Source organism: Lagopus muta, chromosome 13 (assembly GCF_023343835.1).
Source record: "Lagopus muta isolate bLagMut1 chromosome 13, bLagMut1 primary, whole genome shotgun sequence".
Lineage (NCBI taxonomy): Eukaryota > Metazoa > Chordata > Aves > Galliformes > Phasianidae > Lagopus > Lagopus muta.
Window position 1 is genome coordinate 7,549,888 of NC_064445.1, and position 14,596 is coordinate 7,564,483.

General features: G+C 33.7%; 1 long non-coding RNA gene across 2 annotated transcripts; it reads right to left on the reverse strand.

The window, feature by feature from the left end:
• Positions 1-12,728: 12,728 nt before the first annotated feature.
• On the reverse strand, positions 12,729-14,340 carry LOC125699872 (uncharacterized). Of its 2 annotated transcripts, none has more exons than XR_007379720.1 (3): positions 14,286-14,340; positions 13,629-13,736; positions 12,729-13,486 (listed from the first exon to the last, which is right to left on the reverse strand). It is a non-coding gene; the product is annotated as an uncharacterized LOC125699872 (long non-coding RNA). The 2 variants fall into 2 exon arrangements; XR_007379719.1 differs by having other exon boundaries at positions 14,205-14,310.
• Positions 14,341-14,596: the final 256 nt, after the last annotated feature.

The window sequence follows — 14,596 nt, forward strand, 5'->3', positions numbered from 1 at the left end:
ACATACAGTTCTAAACAGTTCATCAAAATGCAAGGAGCAGGTGCAGTACCTGGTGGCATCTTTTTTTCAGGAGGTATAAATAGTTCTCTGAAATGATGAAACTTGTCTCATCAGCCTGCTATCTAATGTTTATGACTGCTTTCATTTCCAAAGCATTACACTGCCCTAGTCTAAAGAATCTTGTTAGTTTAAAAAAAAAAAAAAAAAAAATACCTACAGAAAAGCATGGGGTGCTTTATATTACTGGTATATACTACTAAAGTGACTAGTAAGATAGGGATAGAATGAGAGACTCTTTACGCAATAATGAACTCTTTACTTAAAAATGTATTTCTTCTCAAACTGTACTTTTATCATACTAGACATAGATCAATAAACAACATCCTTATTCTCTGTGTCTTCGGTATCCTACAGAGGTAAATCTGTTTTTGAATGTAGTTTGAATTTGTAGCTGTGGTACAGTCATCAAAGTGGCGTCATTTTCCAGTCCATGAAAATCAAGCTGGTTTCTGTGGTTTGTAGTGAGCTGATTTTGGTGCTTTGGTTTGGTCACCTCCCTCCTCAATTTAATTTTAATGAGTGAAAATACAGTTCTCCCTTCTTGTTGAATGTCCATCTTAGTTCAATTATAAAATAGTTTCACAAACCCAGGAACTCTGGTTGGAGGGACCGCAAAAACCTAAACCACCATCTTCATTCTCTCAGTTTACATCACCTTCTTCCTAAATCAGATCTCCTAAAGATCAGGTTGTACCCTTCCATGTGATCTAGAACAGGAACTTCTTTTCTTTTGACAATCACAGAATCTGAATCAGTTTTTACAAACCACAAAGTACTTTCTGTGAGTAATTTTTTGAATCCATCCAACAGACATATATCAAATTTTATAAGGAAAAAGAGATTTGACTAGGAATACATTTTGATCTGATTTATAGGAGAGTGCTTGAAGAATTATTAGAGAAGTTTAAAGTGGCTTGATGTAAATCTGTACTGAAAAGTACTGACAGCTGGACTGCATTTTCGGGGGTTTTTTTAATCACTGAATTTGACTTCAGCTGCACTATTGCCTTTGATCAACAGTATTCAACACCGAATTTCTCAGAATATGTCATTTAAATTTTAACATAATAAGACTGACAAGTCTGAAGGAATTCTTTAACAGAATATCTTAAATTTGACTTTTTGTGAGAATGAAAATTACTTATATGGAAATGACAGGTAATAAATGACTTCTGCTGTATTTTTATTAGGTTTTAAACAGCTGTAATATATTACAGGCTTAAAAAAAGTATTTCTTAAAACTAAAGAGTAGGTCCATTCACGTTGTTAGAAGTGCACTGTGTTATCACACTCGGGTGTATGTGATGACATGGAAAAAAAAAGTATTTTGAGAGTAACTGGCAACAGAACAGATAAACAAAAAGCAATTTAGGAAAACTGAAGAAATATGTCTAAATATCGCTTAACTAGTAACCACTAATGACTCTTTTTATTTTTAGATATTTCTTAGTTCCTCCTTTCCACCAATTTTCAAGGAGCTGATCACAGACATGCAAAAACCCATTTCCAATACTTTGCACGGTTGTTTTTTTTTTTCAGAGACGTTTCCTAGACAGGTTTTAATTTTTTTTTTCTTCATTCTTGATAACAAATCAGCATTATTCACTGGATAATCATTTATACATGATTTAAAAAATATTTTGAAGATAAATAGTAAAATAAAATAGACTTTTAAGTCATCAAATCTATGAAACGTTAATTTAGTTTTCCAATGCTGTGTAAGAAATGAGTGTCTTGTCTTTCAAAGTCTGTCAGACACAAAGTTTATTGAGTGGTACAAGTCTACTTATAAAAACAATACGCAGAGGCTTTAAAAAAAACCAAAATCTGAAGGCAGACATCAGTATTGCCTTTCTAATTACAGTCATTGGTGGTATGACATTATAATAATGCCACACATTTATTTGCCTCATTTTTGTGTTTGTTCTGACAGCTAGTTGCATGGTTTTCTTTTTTGTTAGTCAGCAGAGATAAGACAAATTGCTTTACATCTCTTAATGATTCTGCATTAATACTGAACTAGAAATACCCTCTGCAATTTTACAATTTAGTCTTCTGATATAGTCAACAATCTTGTAAGGTGAGACTATTGAAACATTATCAAACTTAACTTATTCTCATCATTTTTTTTAATTATTTTTTTCGTCATAACTTACAGTGTTTTCAAAACTTACTTTCTGATGTTTTGCTATACTTATCTCCATGATATCATTGCAAATATGAAGGGTTTCATTGCCAGTCATGTTGGAAAGGGTCTTATCCAACTTCCCATTTCCAACTTCACATCAGAAAGAACTGATAAAGAGCAATTAAAGGGCGAGGGGAAAAGCCCATCAGTTTTAATTTGATCTTTTTAATGGAAACTATTGAATGATTGGGTTTATGTACCTTGGTCTGTGATAGTCACTAAAACAGAGCTAGTTTCTCCAGTCACACTTGATTCATTATTAGTAATTGAGGATTGGGAGAAAGTGGTATCTTCTAGACCTTTTGAGATTATCCTAGAATAAACAAGGTAATGACTTATCTAAACCAGTGGAAAGAATCAGGCTAACGTATCAACTAAGGACTGAAAAGAGGGCCTTAGAGATGCTTTGGGAATGTAGTCTAAGGATGTCTTATTGAAAGAGAAAGAAGCAATAAGACTTTTTTTGTTTGTATGTGTTTGGTGTGTCTGTTTTGTTTAACTTTCTTTTTCTAGCTTAGGGCCAGAACACAAAAACCTATATGCATTTAGAGATCAGCAGTACAAAGATTCTTGCTACAGAAAATCTTAGAAAATCCCCTTTTATAAGAAAGAAAGGGACAGAGTCTTTGGCAGAGCCTGTTGTGATAGGACAAGAGGAAATGGTTTTAAACTAAAAGAGGGTAGATGTTGACCAGATAAAAGGAAAAAATTTATTGCAATAAGGGTATTGAAGAACTGGAAGGTCTGCACAGAAAGGGGATTGATGCTTCATCCCTAGAGACATACCAGATTAGGCTGGATGCCCTTAGATTGCTTTTAGCAATCTGATCGAGCTGTTGATGTTCCTGTCCATTGCAGGGGAGTTGGTCAAGATAACTTTTAAGGGTCCTTTTCAACTCAAATTATTCTATGATTAATAAAGTCTGAATCGGAAGCTGTAATTTATCTGGAACAGTAAGGCTGGGGAGAGACTGCTCTAACTTTCAGAATAAAATTATGTTAGAGAAATATAGAGGGAACTGCATAGAAAGAGTTTAAGTTCTAGTTGTAATAAGACACGCTGAATACGTTGTTTTTTGCAGCTCTTGAATAATGTAAAATAACACTTATACATACATTATTTTCATGTTTTGTAGGAAGTTCTTTGAAAATATCAATGTGCAGCCATGACCTATCTACTAAATTCATGCAACAAGTAATATATGTGTAAATTTAATACTCTAAGATTGTATAGTTTCTTTTTCCTATAATTCTTGATCCTTTTCAGTCCTGATACAAATATTAGAGGATTCAATAGAGTTGCAAGAGAAAGAAAATATTAATGACAGAAAATCTACCGAGATCCCTGCTAATCATTACCTTACAGCATTTTATCTTTTTTTTTTCACAGAAGAAATTGTTGACTCTTAGAAATAAAGTTGCTGTGGTGACGAATTATAAGCAGAGAACACTGTACTTTTCCCAGTAGAAGACACTGAAGAAGACTGCTTTTTTTCTGAAAGAACATTTTGTTCTAGATTGAATCTACATCTAAACTTATAGATTGTCATTGCCTTATAATTTTTTTTTCCACTGATTTCTCTAAGTTAGTAATTCCAAGGAGAAATGCAAAGGTATAATAATAAATACCTAGTTGTCCCAAAAGTGAAAGAATCAGGTGCTAGAAATTCATTGTTATTTAAACTTGATATTTAAACATTGATATTTAAACTTGCATTGTTTTTCATTTTACATTATATGGCTGTTACAAATATAATACATCCAATTTCTGGCTCTATTTTGATTTATTATTATCTGTATTACTCTTTCATTTTTGAGAATTTCTTTGAGAGCACCCTCAGCATCTGCCCACACTGAGTGGCTTAAATAACTAGTGCTCAGTTTCATTTCAGATCCTTTCACAGTGCACTACCACATTCCCCACAGATACCACTGTTTCAATTCCTTCTCTATCAGGATTGCTGAGACAGAATGAAATAAGTCACAGCAGTGACTTTAGGATTTGCTGCTTCTACATTCTACTTGATAATTTCTTTCTTCCAAAAGTCCTAACTTTGTTTTTAAATAGTCAGAACAATGAAGAAAACTTCTTTAAAAAAATAAATGAAAACTTGAAGTCTGAACTAGCTTTTGGGCAGGTGAAGTAAGTTTCAGTGCTTTGTGCTATTGTGTATTTGCACCGGCTTAACACTCTGCTGATTCCACTTTTGGAATTTTTACTGCTCCTTTGGAAAGGCCTGCATGCATTTTTTCCCTTGGTGAATACAGGTAGGTTCATTAATCTGTTTTTTTTTTTTTTTGGTTGTTTTTTTTTTTTTTTTCCTCACCTGTTCCCTCATCTTTCATTTCCCACATCAGTAACAGCAAGATGTTGCCCCCAGTGAGCTCTTCCCATGTTTTCCTGTGCGCATGCTGAAATTCTCCATATAACTACAAACATTCCACTCCTTTTGAACACATTCTTCTTACTGCTTGGAGAAGTGCAGGGTTCCGAATCCCTTTCATTGTTATCATACTATGCCTAAGATCAGATAAACAGGATATTGTCTGCTGTAGCAGAAAACTCGGCATTTGTCAGAACATTTCTGATAGAGCAGATTAGGATTTTGTCACAACCTTTAATTTTGCTGTTATTTTTCTGTAGCATATAAAGTAATGTTGTGAGTTTCTTTGTCAACCAGACAACTATCTAATGTTCACACACATCTTTGTTTGGAATTACTCAACACACCCTAGCATAACAACACATAGGGACCCTTTTAAGTATTACAGATCTGTACTAAAATACTGATGTGGAACTACTACAAATTGAAAAACATAAGCACCCTTTTTCCTTCCTCACAGAGGACAGTGTTGATATTCAGGCTTTCACCTTCATCAACAGTTATGAGAAATTTTCAGAAAAGTAATACTTCTTCCTACAACTGTCATTCTGAACAGTTATAGCAGCTAAAAATATGAATGCAATTGAAAAGCTCCTTAACTTTTCTCTCCCCATCCTTTTTTCTTCTCTCCCTCACCATGTTTAATCTCTTCCTTTCCTGCTCCAATCTGTTACAAGCATATTTGATAATTCATTAAAGTTAGAAACATTACAACTTTTCATCTCAAACTCATAAACAAAGTCAGCTTTAGAAGCATATAGATAGGATTTCATATTGCTTATTAAGTCACCTTTTCTCAATTCAAGGATTTATTCTGGATTTGTTAGACTACTTCCTCCAAAAACGTAAGGTAAATTCCAGTTACATTTTCTGTGTGGACAGTGGGTTACAGATGGAGTGCTGAATTAATACTTTCCTCTGTAATCAAATCTTGACTCTATTTGCACAGTCAATGAAAACTGAAAAAGTCATTTAGAATCAACAGCAACTTTCTTTAGAAACTTGCATAATAAATATAGCACTGTGATATTTCTCTACTTCTATTGTACATAAACAAAACACTCCACTTCAGAAGCAGGTTAAAACAGAAGCACATGAATACCCTGGTGTGCCTATTGTCCCCAAAGAATGGAGTGTGTCATGTCCTCTTCTGTATAATTCTACTCTTACCACCGTGTGACATGAATACCTACAGGACAATTTTCCCTTTGGTTTTCCTCTTCCTCCGTACTGTCTTGGATTATTCCATTGATTCCTTCTGACTTTTATAGAGGACAGAATTTCTCCCTTTAATAGATCTTTTTTTTCCCAATCCCCATCTTTTTCTCTGACCACCTTATTTAAGACAGAGGAAAGAAAGATTTATTTTTTTTTCCCTGCAAGCAAGAAGTATGGTATTTTTACCAAGAAATCATGGTCTCTGAAAGATGAGAGTCCAGTGAGTCCCTAAATCTTCTAGTTATCTGTATTTGTTATACAGCCTTTTGTCTTATAGTAAGAGATTTCTCTGAAGCCAAAAAATACTACTTTCTAACTATGCTTTTATTCTCTGAGAAGAGCTACATCTCCAGGCGACTTTCTTAATCTTTTAATGTTTTATAGAATAAATTCAATTTATTCAGTTATAATTCATATTCTTATTTAAATCTGAAGTGGGTAAACAATCTGGAACCCGTACTACTGATAGTTAGGTGCACAGATCTGCTTGCTCATGAAAATCTGTAGATGCAGAGCCCAATATCGTGTGCAGCTAGCTTCTAATAAGTAAGTGTAGATTACATACTCTACATCTACAAACTGTATTTGGGGACAGTGTCTTTTTTCCTTAGAGAGAAGCTACTGCATTTTTGTTCTTGAGGATATTAAAGGTCTCTAATGATCTTTCAAAAATAATATAGGGCAGCTAATTATCTCCTGGAAGTGGTCTCATTTCTGCTTTGTTGAAGTACATGGCATTATTACTAGTGAGAAGACAAGGAAAAAATATCTCAGGTGTTGGCCATGAGAAATGCATATTTACTAGTGGTTTTTCAGTCAACTATTTTGATTATATAAAAAAAAAAATTCTCTGCAGGAAAGTGACTTATTACAGAAGAGGAAACGACCCTTTTTAGTATCCTGGTAATCAGGAGAGATCTTGTATTCTGATTTTTATTAGAGTTATTAGGCTTCGCTCTGCATATTACTACTGAATCCTAAATACTTAATACAACAACAACAAAAAAAGGAGTTGGGGATGTATGGATGGATTTGAAATCCAGAGAAGGGAAAGGAGATAGATGAATGAAACTCATTTACCTTGTCTCTTACCTACTGTGAATAACTTTATGTTTTTAAAAGAGACAATCTGCCATTACCCTGCTCTACCCTGAAATCACACTCGAACTCTGTCAAGTGAATTAATTCAATACAAGCTAAATTAAAATAGACCCTTCCATAGCTTCAGCTAGCAGAAACCCATCAAGTAGCATATTAACTACCTTTATTAAGAATGAGTTCTGCACTTTCTGACTTTGTGTCTCATGTTTAATTTGTTGTCTTTAGCAGCAGTGCATTTCCTGAGGAATATATTTGAGCAAAAATGCACAAGAGAGCTGACCTGTACACTAGTTATTTTATAAACACATGAGAATTTAACAAGAAGAATGCAGTCAGTGAAGTCCTCTGGAGGTTACTCAAAGTTGAGTGCTGCTATACAATATCTTTTAGAGTATCACCAAACAACCAGTACATGGTGCACATAAAATGAAGACAAATTTTTCTTCACTTTCTTTGCCATTTTTCATTGATAGGGTCTTTAGGAAAAGACAATGAGAGAAAGTGAGAAGACAGTTTTCCTGACAGATAAGAATTAAGGTAAGCACCACCAAGAAGTCATTTTTTGTTCTACTCTTTTAGTAAACTTGTTTGCTTTAGTAATAAAACTTTTGGATTCTGTCTTTTCACAAATGTTGACTGTAGCATCAGATATAAAATTATTTATGATGCTTTTTTCTTTAAAACAAAAGCTGACATATTTTTTCACTGGCAGCACGGAGCCTGAATAAACCAAACTATATTCTGTACATGACAACAGTAGCTAATATTACTGCCATGCTGAAATTTGCCTACCTGTTATCTAATATTAACATTTGACAATACCAGATAATTATATAACCAGAATTATGTATTGCCTAATGAGTAAATTTGTGTTACTATTACTAAAATGTTACTACTATTACATAAAATAACAACATGAGTTGTTTAGCCTTCAGTGTTAGGAAAAGAAGCAATACTAATAATCCAACTACCAGGGACCAACATTTATTTTTTATTCTTTTCCTTTTCCTCTAACAAAATCTCATTATAACAAGTTTGAGGTCTGTACTGCTTTTAAAGATGCTATCATGAATACATCCCAATTTATCTTCCAAAACTGGCTAATTTACATTTGTATGCTAGATGCAGAAACAGACTTCACAAAATACACACACCCAAGAAGAGGGTAGATAGCACTTAATCTTACATGCATTATTTATGGTCTTCATTTGGCTTTTAATCTGTGGAGATTCTGTGAATTGTTATGGACTGATATCTCTGGAGCATCTAGTTTGCTCTACATGCAGAAAACAGAAGAGGTGCAGAGCAGCAGTGTATTGGGAGAGGAATGTTGTATGTTTTTCAAGATCAAGGGAGAAATTAGGAATATGATGAAGCATTCAACCTCTGATAACAAGAGACAAATTTGCTCCAAATGAAAATTTCTCAGCAAGAAGAGAGTCTTTCTGTACAAATATATATAATTATAGATTAGAGGCTTGATTACCTCAGTCTTTCCGGAGAGTCCAAGGCACTTAGGGTGTGATCTTGAAGATGACCTCTTGTGGTTTGTGTTTTTGCAGCACCTAGTTAGTAATAAGGCTTGATGTGTTGTTTTCATGGGGCTGAGTTGCTCTGGGTTTTATTCCATTTCAATTGTTACATGTCACAAAGCCCCAACTTTTTTTTTTTTTTTTTCCCCACACCAAACATATCTGTTCTCAGTCAACTATGCCCTCAGCAAAGCTGTCTTGTAATTAAGCTACTGAATTACCCTAAAGACTACTTGAAAATCCTAAATAATAAATATGCCCTTTATTTAACAAAATTAAAAATAAAAGTAAATTACTTCCCCTCAAAATCGCATCTTTTTTTGAAGCTAGCCTTAAATGTTGTTTAGATGTAAGGAAATGAAATGGAAAATTCGGAAATCTTTTTTACTAAATCTGGCAGTCTTCCAAATGTAAAGCCCAAAGCCAAATATTCATTTTAGCCATATTTTGTTTGGAAAAGATTCTTTGAGGAAATTAGCTTGGTTTAATTCTGGAACTCTTTAATAATGTATAGTTGCTGAAGTTGATTAGAATAAATATTGTGTATTTGAAACATGCTAGACTTGTCTGTATAAATATGCAGTTAGCATACACTTAAAGATAGAGTCAAGTAACTGCAGAACCAAGAATCTGTAACAACCATTCAGACTCCAGTATTAATTTAAAGCATTCATTTTGTCCAATTATTCTTCATCGTGATTATGTGAACTTTTTTTCGTACTTCGTAATTCAATCAACATTTATCTAAAATCATCAAAATGTATGTCCAAAAATTGAATTAAAGAAGATAAAAGTCTAAAAGCAAAACTACCTTCTATCATCATGGCAGATAATCAGATCTCCCTGATTTCCACCATCACTTGGCAAATTTGTCTGCCCAAGGAGTGCATACTGAGGCAGTTTCCAAAGATGTGTACAGTGATGGCTTTGTTTTTTGTTTTTCCTTCCTTAAACTGTTCTCATATTAAGCCATGCAAGTTATTTTTTTTCTTCCTCCATCTCATTTTCCCCCCCATGACCCTCAGCCCTGTCCTACTGAACAGAGTGTGAATGCAGTGGCACGGCACTTAGCTGTCTGTTGGTGTAAAGCCACAACTTGAGGTCAGTCACTTCTGCACAAGACTGAGTCAAACTCTGTCCCCCTCTTTTGAAACTTAAACAGTAAAATGAAGATGACAATTTGAATGCCAGTTACTCCTACCTGGCAATTGATATCCAGGTCCAAAAGAAGTCTGAAAGGAAGATCTCTCTATTTTCTTTTTCCCTTTATTTGCCGTAACATTTTTGGATTGGAATATTTATCAGTTCTACTTACAACAATAGCTGTTACAAACAGCCTACAGTCAGAGCTGGACAGCTGAAGCCCTGGCAAATGCTGTTTCAGTTCCCTGAACAATAGGAGGTGGCTGTCTAGTACACACAGTACATTCTGCAAGATTTTTGTGCCTGGTTCATTCTGAGGATTGCTACTCTAACTCTTCCAGTGCTCTCATCATCACGTTGGTCAGCCGTGATCACTACTTCTGTGGAAATTAATAATTGCTGTCTAAGTAAAATGGATGCAACTTTCTTATATTCAAGAATATGTAACAGGAAAGGCAAATTCAGTAATGTGCTCCAGTAGGTAGAGAGTCCAGTGTTCATTTGAATGTTATACTCAAACTTCAGTTATTACGGTTCTGTTTTATTAGGGGGGTTGTGCCTTTGTGTATATATGCTTATGAATAAAATGCAGTGCAAATAAAAACCACTTAAACATTCTTTTGAACATGTGAATACGCTGAACATATTGGTTTAAAACGCTTTTCTATAGTGGCATAGCAGCATTTTAAGGAAGTCCATTTTTGCAGGAAACAAATTCAGCTGAGAATACCATAAAACCAGTAATGCTATCAGGACAAAATAGGGCTCTTATCTCAAAGGGGTTGATTGATTGATAGTCATTTCATGGAAACAGTTATTTTTAGAAATTCAAATTAGTTTCCATTAATGCTACTGCTTTTAATTATAAAAACATAGATTTATTGAAATTGAAAGTGAGACTTAATAAGATGAATATTAAAACTCAGAAATAGTTTGAAAAATTCAATTTGGCTTCAACATTTTATGTTTTTCAGATATGAATAGATTATTCCCTTTGAAATTCAGGGTAATGTTTTTACTAAAAATAGCTAATACTTCTAAATAACCAGGTCTGAAATATCAGGTGTTTGATTTTTGTTGAAGGAAATGTGTTGACAGATATTTTGCTAACCTACAGAATTCAAAGTGAAAAGAAATTGCAAAACAGACATTTATATATAAAGATCAGAAATATTTCAAAAAAAAATCTTTTTTGCTTGTAAAGCTCATGTAAGACAAAAATAAATAAATAAAATTAAAAACTGGATTTGTTTATTTACTTACATCTCTAATTTTTTCACAGGCCACATGTGATAATGAAGTTTGTCACTACATTCAACGACATCTGATATTGGACAAATCAAATCAAAAATAATTGGTAAAGTACTTTTTATGCAACTGCAAGTGTCAAGGTGTTACAGGAAAGGGAGATGCTATTGAATTACTTTGCTTGGATTTCTGAAAGTTACTTGATAAGCAAATGTTTCTAAAGAAGGTGAACTGCTGCAAGATAATATTTATGATGATTATTATTATTATTATTATTACTATTATTATTATTATTTTATTTTGCCATGGAGAAAAAATATTTTGAAGGTAAGAAGTGGTAAATTTTCAGTACATGTACAGTAATTTAATAGAAATAGATTTTAGATAGGCTAGTTTAAATGCCCTTTTTTCACAGCGCTAGTCTAGAAACTGGGCCAAGCCATAGGTGAAATTGTTTCAGAGTTTAGTTATATCTTATATCATCTTTGCAGCAAAATTTAGCTAAGGAAGTTTTTACTTCCTTTGTCTTCTTTTCAAGCTTCATTGTCTACTTCCTGACTTATCATTATTTTAGTACTTATTATTATTATTATTATTTTTAGCTAAGACTTCACACAAGCTGGGTATATTACACATATCTATCTAATACTGAATTGCTAGAGACCCGGTTAAAAATCACTCTCTGTGCCACATTAAAATATAAAAATAGCTGAATACTGTAAGGGAAACAGAGGATAATGATGCAAGACAGCTAGTAGCTATCTGCAAGCCAATAGTGAAGATCTTGTATTTGTAACAAAGAAAACAACAATAAATACGAGCTGGACTTGATTTCAGTTTTTATCCTAATGTTGGTAAGTTGATAACTAGTGTGGCATGCAATTCTTTTTTTTTTTTTTTTTTTTGAAACACTTCCCAATATCTAAGCTTGCAGCACACTAGTGGCTCCTGAATTCTGTTTCTTCAGCAACAAACCTTATGTCTGCAGTAATCAGACCCACGATACAGAGAAATGCAGACAAATTGACACAATAAAGATCAGAGTTCAGTCACACTGAAGCAACTTGAGGAACCCGAAGTTTATGGGGAAATATTACTTTGACACCTTGAAAAGATGTGTTAATCGAACACAGAGTGCCATTGTTATAGCTACTTTATATGAACAGTCTGTTTTTATTGCTGAATTCTTGTGGTCTGTGCTGTTAATGAGATACTGCAGATAAGAGTAAATATAGAGAAAGTGCAAGGTAAGCAGATTCGAGCTGTTAGGCATTTATGGTCATATGAAAATGCAAATTAGGTAGGTTCAGTGTTCTAGTGGCAAGAAATGTTGGAAAAAAGATCAACTAAATGGGGAATTACAAACGGCAGAGGTTAGGTAGTGCATCGTACTTGGAGAAATACCAGTAAATGAAGAGTAGGCTTTTATCAAATGAATCAGCAGTCGTCACAGTGGCTGGACGTGGTGAGAAAAGGACTTACAGGCTAGCAAACAAAGACAGCAAGCATAGGCAGTGTGTGAAACTATTTAGGAAAAGTGAAAAGTGTGTAGTAGGTGTGAAGAGCAGTTTATTTTAGGAACAGAGAAGGTGAGAAATTTCATTTAGCAAATGCTGAGAAGAATCTTGTGCTGTCACGCAATGGGCGCTTTATAGTCATAAACTTGTATTTATAAAAATATTTGTATGCAGAGCACCAGGCATACTTATAATCTTGTTCTTTATCACATGTAAAAATATAGTTGATATCTACCAGCTTCTTAGAAAAGGGAGAAGCAATTAGACTTCGGTGTTGTAGAAATTCTGTTTACATAGGCTTGTATATTAAAAATTTATTTACAATGTAACTTCTTTGTATGTTGATCTTCATATGTAGACAATCTTCATGAAAGAGTTCAGGTTGAATCATCTACATTTTAACAATAACCTCAAATTGTCTTTTTTTTTTTTTTTCGGCTTTAAGCAATTGTAACTATTAAATACTGGATATGGATAGAGATATGGAAAAGCAGTTATAGGAGTGCATTAACTTCTCCTTTTTATTCCCAGCACAAGTCCTTGTGTATAAAAAAATAACAATAATCATAGCTCAACTGGAGTATCATAAATTTTCTGGCAAAACAGTTGGGAAGGATGCACACCAGATTTTAATGAAAAATGATATACCAACAGCAATTTCTCTTCTATAATGAAGGAACTTCAATTTCCATTGATCTCATCTGTAGATGTATCACATAAGAATCATGCAAGTAACAAGATTTAAAGCATTAAGCTTAAGTTGACATCTTCTCTCTTAAATTTAGCTGTAACTTGTCACCCTATTTATATACTTCACAAAGCACTAGGCAGCTTCACATGAGACTATTCCCAGCAGGAGATCATAGAAAACCCCATCTTCCAAAACACTCTATCTTACTCAAAGATGAAAGCAAACAAACAAACAAAAAAATATAGCGTTTAAAAATAATTTTAGGTATACTTTCTTCTTAAAAATTCTTCATTTTTTTCTAGTTCAGTGGTGAAATTCACACAAATTATGGTAATTCTTTCTCAGTTCCTCATCACGTAGAGCGATTCTATTCCGCTTGTTAGTTTTCTTTTGAGCCCTATTTTCTGTGAAATACAGTAAAATCTGTAATGAGATACATACTCTGAGGTGCTGTGTGATGGTCAAGGGAAAAAAAAACAACAATAGTGCACAGAGGAATAAAAGATTCTGGTCTGACTAGTAAGTATTTCAAAGATTGCTACTTACTTGCTCATGTTCCATTTGTAATTGATAATTGAAAGGAGAAACGTTGAAACCTTCCTTGTTAATCAAAGAGTTAGAAGGCTGTCATAAGTGTTATAAGTGCTGTCAATTCTACATAGAGGAAAAACAAGTAAATCCCTTACCACCTCTAGCAATGTGCAGAAATACTGAACATGCTGGACAAGAGTGAAACACTGCCATACAGTAAAGAAATATGGATTAGCTGGAAAATGAGCTTTGAAAATGATTAAGGTGAATCACAAAAACTCAAGATGTATATGCTACATAATATAATACAAATATAAGCTTACTAACCCAGAGACCCCTGAAAACTGTATGACTTCTTTGTAGTTGCAGATTGTCAGAGATAACATAAGAAAACATTTCTCCTCTCCTTATCCCTTCCCACTGATGAAGGCTGAACTTTAAACTCTCATTAAACTTCAACCAAAAATATTCTGTTTTTGTTATGCATTTGTAAAATGACTGGGCCTATGTGCTCTTTCATTACATGTGACCACTGAAAGAAATGTGTGTTTAAGTATAAAAAAATTACTCTTTGTTATGTCAAATGCTAACCTTAACTGTCCAACTATCTCCATAAGTATAGAGCCAAAAACTGCCTATAATAGCACACAGGAGTTGGTGAATTAATCTAACCTGATGAAGTGTGTCACCTCAGTGCATAAATCAGCTGGAATTATATCACTGATATGGAAGGAGTATGTGGAGAAAAATAAATGAGCCACAGCTGAGAGAAGCCTACTAATGGGTAGGGCCTTAAGTAACTGTGAGCAGCTGGTGGGAGTCAATTTTGGCTGTTTGATTTCCTGGTGATTCTGGGGTATGTATTTTTTTATTAAAAAGAAATAGTTGTATATACAGCTGAATAATAGAACCATTATTGTTTTTGTCCTTGTATCACTTGATGTAATGCATAGTGTATAATTTTGTAATTCCTTGTCATGGTT